The sequence below is a fragment of the Propithecus coquereli genome, unplaced genomic scaffold (genome assembly GCF_000956105.1).
Source record: "Propithecus coquereli isolate 6110/MARCELLA unplaced genomic scaffold, Pcoq_1.0 Scaffold421, whole genome shotgun sequence".
In the NCBI taxonomy this organism is placed as follows: domain Eukaryota; kingdom Metazoa; phylum Chordata; class Mammalia; order Primates; family Indriidae; genus Propithecus; species Propithecus coquereli.
Window position 1 is genome coordinate 145,124 of NW_012149964.1, and position 9,245 is coordinate 154,368.

Here is a 9,245-nt window from a genome sequence, read left to right on the forward strand (position 1 = left end):
AATAAAAAAAGAAAATTAAAAAAAGATATGCAAAGAGAGAAAATGAATAAAAGGTGATGACTGATAAGATATGGAAGTGAATAATGGAGATGAATGAACTTTGATAGCAAATGGAAAAAGCAATTCCTTAACAAAATAGTTTAGATTGATGCTATAAACTTTGCTGACATAAACAAAATTTATGAATTTCTATTTTTTTTCTTAGCTCCAACCCTTTCTTTGCCCCCTTCCTCTATGTGTAAGCTGCTGCAATCAGCCTCTAGCTTCTAGCTATTGAACCCAAGGTACTTGGCCAGACTGTAGTTTTGTACTTGTTTAGAAAAGAATGCCTTAGGGTGCAAAGTTAGGTTATAACTAAGTTGGTATAAAACCTGAGGATGCCAGCCAGAACACTGCACCTTACCCCAACATGGGGTTTCAGAATCTTAGACCAAAGAGGTCTGAAAAGAAAATGAAACTCTATTCAGAGACTGCTAAAGATAAGAGATGCCAACATCTATGAAAGCAGTTAGACTACTTCAAATATTACCCAGATATAAGCTTTTAAAATTTATTTATGTATAATTCATTAAGACAAGAGCTCTCTGCCACTGCTTTGGAGGGATTGTTCCTGATCTAGGTGGTGTGGGCATGGAGCAAAATAGAATTCAGTTGAAATGAAATAAATGTTATTTTATTTATAAAATATGCTAGTCTACTTTAAACTGTCTTATGACAGAATTTTGAGAAAATAGGAGCTTTTGGTGACTTGTAAATAACACAAACTCTCAGTCCTTACTTTGTGGTTATTAAGAGTTTACTGTAAATTACTGGGTAAAAGGCAAAGCAAAACTATTCAATATAGAAAATCTGAGCAATCCTTTCCATTTGTTTCTTTATTTATCAGGAGATAATAATCCCTATGCCTTTGCCCTGTTGTGAGGAACAAAGGAAATATATTGTGTGAAATGACTTTGAGAGATAAAAAATACTATTCAAATACCAAGTATTATACTGATTATTTTGAAGAGTTAATTGATAATTTACTATTTCTCTATTCAGTTTTTCCTCTACCAAAATTGGAATAATTGAAATTTCCTTCTGTTTCCCAGGTACATTAATCCCAGAGTAATACTAAACTATTTGTGAATTATTTTGTCTTTTTCAAGCATTCCTTAATTCTTCCAGCATTTCCAGGGTCCTACTGGTAGTCATGTAAGTGCACATTTTTCTCATTTGCAAGTCAAGAATTCATGGTCAAAAAAAAATTAGTTTCAATAGCCAAAATATGGAATCAACCTAAGTATCCATCAATGGACGAATGGATAAAGAAATTGTGGCAAATGTACACAATGGAATATTATATAGCCACAAAAAGACTGAAATCCTGTCATTTAGAACAACATGGATGGAACTGGACAACATTATGTTAAGTGAAATAAGCCAAAGACAGAAAGACAAATCTCATGTATTCTCACTCATATATTAAAAAAAATTGATCTCATGGAGACAGAGAGTAGAATGATGATTATCAGAGGCTGGGAAGGGTAGTGGGGAGGGGGGATAAAGTGGGAATGGTCAATGGGTACAAAAATATAGTTAGATAGTTAGAATGAGCAGTATTTGATAGCACAACAAAGTGACCATAATCAACAGTAAGTTAGGGTACACCTTAAAATAACTAAAAGAGTAGAATTGAAATGTTCCTAACACCAAGAAATGATAAATGCCTGAAGTGATGGATGCCCCAATTACCCTAATTTGATTAATTCACATTATATGACTGCATCAAAACTTCACATGAACCCTATAAAGATATACAACTATTATGTACCCATAATAATTAAAAAAAATAGTCTATGAGATTCTCCAGTTTTCCAAATAGATTTTTTAATTTGTATAAATTTAAGGGGTACAAGCGCAATTTTTTTATGTGGACATAGTGCATATTGATAAAGTCTGTGCTTTTAGTGTGTATCTATCACCCAAATAATGCACATTGTACCCGTTTAGCAATTTCTCATCATCCACTCCCTTTAATTAACAGCTTTTTAGATTCCCTAACTTGTGACTTGGGTTGAGGATGATGGGATCGTGAATAGAAGAAGTAGCCAAATGGTACCTTCTCTGTTTGCCACTTTTTCTATAACTTATTGTCTTTCTCTTTCTCTCTCTCTCTATATATAGTTTTGCAAATTATGGCGTTCTTACTGTAACTTCCAACATTTTATCAAAATACTACTTAAAAAACACAACATGTGTTGGATTTATGGCCATATTGGTATTTAACCATGTAGATTAATATATGGAAAGTTCCAAACATGTAACTTTAAACAGAAACGTATGACTGTATACATATTTTTCTGATCACGAAAATTTATCTTGATTATGAGCTTACTCTCTCTTTCCAACCAGTCTGAATGGCTTTGGTATAAGTTATTTTATTAAGACTAGATTATCCTTTGTGTACCTGTAACTTAATTTTATCTACAAATCTAGCAAATTTTATCAACTAAAAATCTATTTTTTACCAGTTCTTCTTAAAATGCTACTCTGCCTATTGAAAATGACTAACATACAAATTATTCTGTCTATATTAGTTTATTCTCAAATTATTATTTTATTCTTTTTATTGCAGAATATTATGGGAATAAAAACATTTCAGTTACATAAATTGCTTTTATACCATTTGAGTCAAAGTTACAAGTGTGCCCATCACCCAGATAGTGTGCATTGTATCCGTGTAGAATATCCACATTGCTATACTCAGGACTACTGTTTCTCTCTTTTGCACTTCTTTTATTCTCATCTACTCATTTTAGGAAAAGGGACTTGGGTCCATCTTATTGAGTTGCTATGACTGATTAGATCTTAGAAATAAACAGGGATTAAAGGTTCAAATCAAACCATTAAACCAAATGAATAATTAGGAATTTGGAATCAGATTACTAAACTGGGGTCAAATAGATGGAGATCAGGGTCAAAGATAAAACACTGTCCATTTCTTGATCACTGATCATGTGTTAGATACTGTATTAAGCACTGAGGATACGAAGATGAATAGCCCCTGACCTAAGTAGTTCATAGTTTGATCAGAATGTTTGTTGTTAAGGCAAAGTCAGAAAGGTTAGAGATCAGATAAGCTGTGTTAGAATACATTTTTCTTAGGTATATCCTACACGTTAAATATATAGTATATGTGCTAGGGGATGTGACTATATATGTATTGAATGAATCTATGTGTAAAATGCACTAGACTCACTAATTATTTGGACATTTTCAAAACCTGGCCAGAGGAGAGAGGGGCCAGGTACACCAAACTCCCCTGGACACTGCTGGCCTCTGTTGGAAGCACATGACTGCAGTTAAGCTACATGTACACAAAAATAATTTGGGCAAGTAAAATTTAGAAAGGTGGTCATTAAAAGTGTGACATTTTCTATTAATTCATCTCTATATCCCATAAACGCAGGAGTTTATTGAAACATTGACGAAATCCATGCTATAAATCCGTTTTACTAAAGCATGTCCCTCTTTTTAATAGCTGGTCATTCAGGCTTTGCTAACTCCTGTGCTTCAATGTGAACAATAAAATTCATTTGTTGTATAATTGAGCACTCACATTCATTTTCAAATAGGAACTGGGTGATTTTTTTTTCAGAGGAATCTGTGTCCATCTCCCATGAAACTCAAATGCAATTTCTGTGTAGTCTTGGTAAATTAGCATGTATACAATGGTTTAAAATTGTAATTCATGCTTTTTGTAATCTACCAGATTTGCTGCTTTTGTTGCAATCATTATTTTCATTTTACAAATGTAGATTATTTTTTTTCTTGCACTCGAACAGTTGTTAAATGCTCCCCGTTTTAAGTATATACTGTCACACATTTTTTATTCCACTCCTAGGAAATTCATACACATAGATGTTATTGAAGACACCAGAGGACTGTGTTAGGTCAGTTTTTTCCAGGTTCTGAATTCAGAATTAAGATTATTATCAATCACTTGACAACTGTCACCTACAGCCCAACAAATGAAAGAAAATAAGTTCCTCACTATATGATTTGGAAATGTTAACTTCAGCTATTCATTAAAAATGCAAAATACTTTGTTGTTCAGATGTCAAAATCAAAATTCCAGGGTTCTTTTCTATATAAGATAATCATTTGCATTGTTCCTTCATAAACTTTTATTACTAAAAATATTTTTCCCTGAAGTGCAGCTATCTTGTTTCTCTAAATGCAAGATGCCTTTAGAAAGCCATGATTGAGCCTAATGAGAAATTAGACTAGTGAATCATTCAAGAAAAACAGCTGCAGAAATCCATATAGTATAGGGCTGATGGAGAGAATTAAAACATATTTTTAAAGCATTAAAACAATGATAAAAAGTAACTCAGGGCATTTAAAGCCTATAGTGTACTCTATTGATAGAAAACACTTGTCTCCAGTAGGTATTAGAAGATATCTGTGGATGGTGATTAGGTCAAGGTACAGACGATTCACCGCTAATTTAGAATGGAGTTTTGTATAAATCATCAAATTTAAGAGATTTCTCTCATGCTTTATTGATGGGGCCATTTGGTAAGATCTAAATAGAAGAATGGGAGGAGCTGTTGGCAAAGCTGTTGCTGCTGAAACTTGTGGATATAATATAATAGGAACAATAAAAATTTCTGAGGAGTTGTCACTATCATGATTGACACAGATCAATCCTTAGGCAATTGGCCTTGGTGTCTTTCCCTCAGCCAAGTACAGATGTGTTTGTGGCATGTTTCTTGAAAGATTTACTTGGATACTAGTCCAATAATTTCCTGCCTTAGCTCCATTTATGAGGTTTCAGTGTTAGCTGATGTGTAATATAAGTAGATAGGGAGTCAGTGGGGTCAAGTAGTCATAGTGTGACCCAAGCACACTGCTAGGCTCCCTGGGTGGTTTACTGATTTCCTTCTGGGAAAACCAGAGATGAGTCTGGTGGTCAGGCCAGTGTCAGCACAAGAATAGAATCATAAGACCAGATTCAGGAACTGAGATGCACATCCACCATAGCTAATGCCTCCCTTTCAAGAGCAACATGCAAGGGCCCTCACTGGTAAAGCAAAATGTGCTCAGAAAGGAACAGCTATGGGCACCTTAGTCATTCTGATCTTCAGTGGCAATGAGAGAAGAATTCGTTGTTTCTTTTTCTATCAGCCATTTTATATACCCGAGAGTTGCTGTATGGTCAGGAATCCAAACTCAAACAATGCATTTAGCTCTCAAGTTGTCAGTCAATGAAATCCATAGAAATAATATGTGAAATATTTATTAGAAATAAAGGCTGAACAGTCCCGCTATAGAGCATATAGAGAAGAGTCTGAATATTCTTCCTATGAGTTTTTAATTCCTTTATACTGAAAGTATAAAAGTTATGTATTCATTTTATTATTTGCAGCACTTTTTATACATAAAAGAGGTATAAATTGCCACCCATTCTAAAAGTAGCTTTATGCATTCTAGAGGTATGTGTTCTATGCTCTATTAACATTGAGGAAGGAAAGAATAATTGCTCCAGGAATGGCAGGGCATTTCAATTACAAAAAGGCTTCACAGAGAGGAGGCTATTGATCGAATTCTTGAAGGATAAGGATGAATTTAACAAGTAGACTAGAGGGGTAAATACATGTAGATATGAAAGAAAATGGTCTAATATAAAAATTATCTCATATTCTTGGAGCATGGGATGCCTGTTGAAAACATGCAGGAGATAGGCTTGAAAGGTTCAGCAGTGGTTAAACTACACAGGCCGTTCGATGTCCTGTTTGGGAGTTTGGCTCCATCAAAATACTTCATGCAAGGGAATAATATGATCATAATTTAGATAGATCTGAGGCAGCAGTATAGAAAATATATTAATATTAAAATGGTAGAGTCTGAAGGTAGGCATTGCAATTAGAGGTTTGCACAATAGCAAGTGATGTTGAAAGCCTGAATTATGATAGTAACAATAGGTATGGAGAGGAGGGAATGAATTTGAGAGATAATTAGGGGGTAAAAATCTACAAAAAAGGGCAACCTGCTCATTGTAGGGTAAAACAAGGAGAGAAGTAAAAAATGACAGTGAAGTTTATAGCCTATGCAATAGAGCAAGTGGTAAAGTTTTCAAGTGAAACATAGAAATCAAGAGATCAGTTTAAGAAAAACATGGAGGAATTTGATGAATTTGTTCTTGGACTTTTGAGGTTCAGGTGTCAGTGGGCCATTCAGCAGAGACGTGTTGTCATTGAAAATGTCAGTCCAATGTTCTGGAAGGGGCCCAGGGAGATATTAGAGTGAGAAGAGATGGGGACAACACGTGGATTCCTGAGGACTACTAAAATTTAAGGGGATGCTGGAAGAGAAAATGTTTTAAAATGTATGATGCTTAAGCATATTTTAAGTAGATAATGTATATATATAAGCCCTTCTTCTCTCCCCTGAGTCTACTGAAGTACAGGTGTTTCAGTAAGAGATAATCTGTCTAATGATGAGATAATCCATACATTCAGACAAGATTTAGCTATTTGTATTCTACACAATCCCCAATTAGGGCTTTTTAATTGAAATTTCAAACTAAAAGAGAATTGAGATTCATTTGAGCATAACATGGATAAATTATAAGCATATTTACTAAGTAGATGAGTTTACCATTTCAACTCATTATATTCATGTGTGTGTTTTCTTAGATCACTATGGGAATAAGTTCTTTACAGGGAGAAGCCTAGGTTCTATTCTTATCTCATTTTCTGGCTTTTCCCCCTTTTCTTTATATATGCATTTGTGTGTGTGTTACTGGGGTTTTGGACTTCCCCTGCAATTTAATGAAAGTCACATTCTGCTATTAGCCTTATTATGTAATTAACCTTTTTTTGAAAAGGTTTATAAAGAAAGGTATTCTTACTTTTCCCTGTACTCTTGCACTGCCATATATTCCTATGTACTTTTCCCTTTCAGCAGAATGCAGTCAATGCTCTGCAGTAAAACGCTTGTGTTTTTCTCTTACCACAACCATCTGCTGCTTTTGTTTGCTCTAAGCTTGCCACAGAGCAGTTCTTCTCTCTGCAGCTTATTATTGAATGATTCTGTGTTGTTTGTGTGGGGAAAGAACTGGCTTCCTTGTAGATAATCATCAGATGCCCACTTCTCAAGTGGAGAATCCATATACATGCATACAAACATACTACATACATGCATACACGCACATCCCTGAATTTATGATGCTTTATGGTATCCTTAGATCTTAAAACATTCTCAACCTGAAAAAAATTACCTCAGTGCTTTTAAAGTTTGACCTTATACTGCCACTTACATGTGAGTTAAATGAGCATTTTTTGTGGCACTGTGTATACAAACAGAAACTAAGAAAGGATTAAAATTAGGAATTGAAATCAAAGTATTTACATTTTCAAAATATGTAATCAGAATAAATCTCACTTCATGAATCAGAATGATCAATGACATTTCATGCATTTAAGAATGTGAATGAAGGAAAGCTTTTAGAATAGGTACCAGAAGTCTCAAAATCAGAAATAGGAAAGAAGCATAAAAATGCAAATTTCCCATCACCTTGTCAACATAGTGCATCTGCTTTGCAAGAATTAATCATTTCAGTCATTCTATTTCAGTGCCCTGATATCCGTGTGTCATTGAGTTTGAAAGACTTTCAGTTAGAAGGGCAAATAAATTTTGGTACACAGTGTTATGTGGTATAAAGTTGTTATAAACTATCTCTCTATACATTGCCAAACAACTGGTCACTTTATTGGGAAATCAATCAATATGACTCTTTGACTGTAGGTAAAAAATAGCATTAATAACAAAGCCTCACATATTTAAATGTAGCACTTTATTTTCGTCAAAGCCCTTTCATAAATAATCTCTCCTTTGCTTCTAATCAATCCTATGAAGAGGCAGGATAAATAATACTATTATCAATTCAAAGATAAGAAAACAAATATGCCCATAGGTCATTTATCTGGATTTAGACAAAGTTGAAAGTCAATGTTTTCTGACTTGCAACCCGACGCTTATTTTGTCAGATCCAGAACCATCAGATGGCGCACAGAGGGATTCTGTTATACAACATTATTTTATCAATGAATTAGATAAGGATATAGGTAAAGCTAGGAAGTGTAACTAACATGTTAAATGGCAGAATTATTAATAGGAACCGAAGAGGGGCAGAACCTACAAGGTTGATGTTTTCTAGGCAATAATGAAAGCTCTACATTTGAGGTCATAAAACAAAACAAAATACAATTTTACCAGTATAGAACTAAAAAAAGAACTGAAATACATGCATTCCTACCTCCCCCCAAAAAATCCTCAAACATATTTACTAGTTTTAGTCAAATATAAGTTTAGTATGAGCCAAAAGAGGAATGAAGGTGGTCAGAAAACGTAATATAAAACTTCAGGATAAGCAATGTCATGTACTCATTGTACTCTGTCCATGTGGAAAACTCTCTTCATTTCTAGCCTCTATTCTTGAAGAGAAGGCAAACCAATGTGTGTTCAGAAAAAAAGCAAGGAAGATTTAAAATATTCATAGTATATTAAAATAGTTGAAGGAACTGGGAAGTTCTTCACATATTTAGAAAGACATAATATACAAGAGGGATTAAAATTGTTCTGTTTTACCCAGAGGATGTAATCAGGCTCAGTGGGAGAGAACTGCAAAAAGGCAAATTTCAGCTCAATGCAATGTTGACTATAAGAACGTTTTCTAATAATTAAAGGTCTTCAAAAATAGAATTTGTTGCATGTTGGAGTGTTCATACAGAGATTGAGCGACCACTAGGCAGGAATGTGCATGGGATGCCAAACTATTTGAGGGTTGGACTAGGAAAACTGCTTCTTTCAAGACATATGAGTCTCTCAGAGAATGATTCTAAAGGATATGACCTATTATTCTTAGATTGTGTCAGCTCCTTGAGGTCATGGAAATACTTTGCTAGACAGCTCATAGCCTAGGAAATATTGTAAGCGAGCCACAAAGAATTAATCACTTATAAATTTTGAGGTTATTTCCTAAGAAATGTGAGAGTGGAGCAGCATTTTACCCCACAATCTATATGAGGCATCTCTCCCTGTGTTGTAATCAGCCTACTTTCTGACCTGACTAGGAAGCTGAGAGAATTGAGCTAGTGGACTGAATTTTTTTGTTGTTTTGTTTTTTACTTTTTTTTTTATTTCAGCATATTATGGGGGTACAGATGTTTAGGTTACGTATGTTGCCCTTGCCTCCC